Source organism: Arachis ipaensis, chromosome B9 (assembly GCF_059453495.1).
Source record: "Arachis ipaensis isolate K30076 ecotype BB chromosome B9, ASM5945349v1, whole genome shotgun sequence".
Taxonomy (NCBI): domain Eukaryota; kingdom Viridiplantae; phylum Streptophyta; class Magnoliopsida; order Fabales; family Fabaceae; genus Arachis; species Arachis ipaensis.
This window is the reverse complement of record NC_142444.1, coordinates 38,339,625-38,341,819: the sequence shown is the minus strand read 5'-3', so window position 1 is coordinate 38,341,819 and position 2,195 is coordinate 38,339,625. Positions and strand designations below refer to the sequence as shown.

At 40.9% G+C, this 2,195-nt stretch overlaps 1 non-coding gene across 1 annotated transcript; it reads left to right on the top strand.

Moving 5' to 3' along the window:
* The first annotated feature begins 1,450 nt into the window (after nt 1-1,450).
* Nucleotides 1,451-1,558, top strand: LOC148544353 (small nucleolar RNA R71). Its single transcript, XR_015901439.1, has one exon. It is a non-coding gene; the product is annotated as a small nucleolar RNA R71 (small nucleolar RNA).
* Nucleotides 1,559-2,195: the final 637 nt, after the last annotated feature.

Here is a 2,195-nt window from a genome sequence, read left to right as displayed (position 1 = left end):
TCAATTCTCCTCTGTCCACATCAATCACAGCTCTTGCTGTGGCTAGGAAAAGTCTTCCTAGGATGATGGATTCATCCTCTTCCTTTCCAGTATCCAGGACTATGAAATCAGCAGGGATGTAAAGGCCTTCAACCTTTACTAACACGTCCTCTATTTGTCCATAAGCCTGTTTTCTTGAATTGTCTGCCATCTCTAATGAGATTTTAGCAACTTGCACCCCATAGATTCCCAGTTTCTCTATTACAGAGAGGGGCATGAGGTTTATCCCTGAACCAAGGTCACACAGAGCCTTAAAGATCATGGTGCCTATAGTACAAGGTATTATGAACTTTCCAGGATCCTGTCTCTTCTGAGGCAATGTCAGTTGATCCAGATCACTTAGTTCATTGATGAACAAGGGAGGTTCAACTTCCCAAGTATCAATGCCAAATAATTTGGCATTTAGCTTCATGATTGCACCAAGAAACTTGGCAGTTTGCTCTTTAGTAACATCCTCATTCTCTTCAGAAGAGGAATACTCATCAGAGCTCATGAATGGCATAAGGAGGTTCAATGGAATCTCTATGGTCTCTAGATGAGCCTCAGAGTCCCTTGGTTCCTCAGAGGGAAGCTCCTTATTGATCACTGGACGTCCCAGGAGGTCTTCCTCCTTGGGATTCACATCCTCCTCTCCCTCTTTGGGTTCGGCCATTTTGCTTATGTCAATGGCCTTGCACTCTCCTTTTGGATTCTCTTCTGTATTGCTTGGGAGAGTACTGGGAGGGATTTCAATGATCCTTTTACTCAGCTGGCCCACTTGTGCTTCCAAATTTCTAATGGAAGACCTTGTTTCATTCATGAAACTTACAATGGCCTTAGATAGATCAGAGACTAAGTTTTCTAAATTAGAAGTATTTTGTTCAGAGTTCTCTGTCTGTTGCTGAGTGGATGATGGAAAAGGTTTATTATTGTTAAACCTGTTTCTTCCACCATTATTAAAGCCTTGTTGAGGCTTTTGATCCTTCCATGAGAAATTTGGATGATTTCTCCATGATGAGTTATAGGTGTTTCCATAAGGTTCACCTAAGTAATTTACCTCTGCTATTGCAGGGTTCTCAGGATCATAAGCTTCTTCTTCAGAAGATGCCTCTTGAGTACTGTTGGATGCAGCTTGCATTCCATTCAGACTCTGAGAAATCATATTGACTTACTGAGTCAATATTTTGTTCTGAGCCAATATGGCATTCAGAGTATCAACTTCAAGAACTCCCTTCTTCATAGGCGTCCCATTACTCACAGGATTCCTCTCAGAAGTGTACATGAACTGGTTATTAGCAACCATGTCAATGAGTTCTTGAGCTTCTGCAGGCGTTTTCTTTAGGTGAATGGATCCACCTGCAGAAGTATCCAATGACATCTTTGATAACTCAGATAAACTATCATAGAAGATATCCAGGATGGTCCATTCTGAAAGCATGTCAGAAGGACACTTTTTGGTCAGCTGCTTGTATCTTTCCCAAGCTTCATAGAGGGATTCACCTTCTTTCTGTCTGAAGGTTTGAACATCCACTCTAAGCTTGCTCAGCTTTTGAGGAGGAAAGAACTTGGCTAAGAAAGCCGTGACCAACTTATCCCAAGAGTTCAGGCTATCTTTAGGTTGAGAGTCCAACCATATTCTAGCTCTGTCTCTTACAGCAAATGGGAAAAAGCATGAGCCTGTAGACTTCAGGATCTACTCCATTAGTCTTAACAGTATCACAGATCTGCAAGAATTCAGTTAAGAACTGAAAAGGATCTTCAGATGGAAGTTCATGAAACTTGCAGTTCTGCTGCATCAGAGAAACTAATTGAGGTTTCAGCTCAAAGTTGTTTGCTCCAATTGCAGGAATGGAGATGCTTCTTCCATGTAAATTGGAATTTGGTGCAGTAAAGTCACCAAGCATTCTCCTTGTATTGTTGTTGGATTCGGCAGCCATCTTCTTTACTTGTTCGAAATTTTCAATCAAGTTGTCTCTGGATTGTTGTAATTTAGCTTCTCTTAATTTCCTCTTCAAAGTCCTTTCAGGTTCTGGATCAGCTTTAACAAGAATGCCTTTTTCTCTGTCCCTGCTCATAAGAAAGAGGAGAGAAAAAGAAAAGAAGAGGAATCCTCTATGTCACAGTAAAGAGGTTCCTTATTGTTAGTAAAAGAAAAGAAGAAGAGAAAAATCTGAACT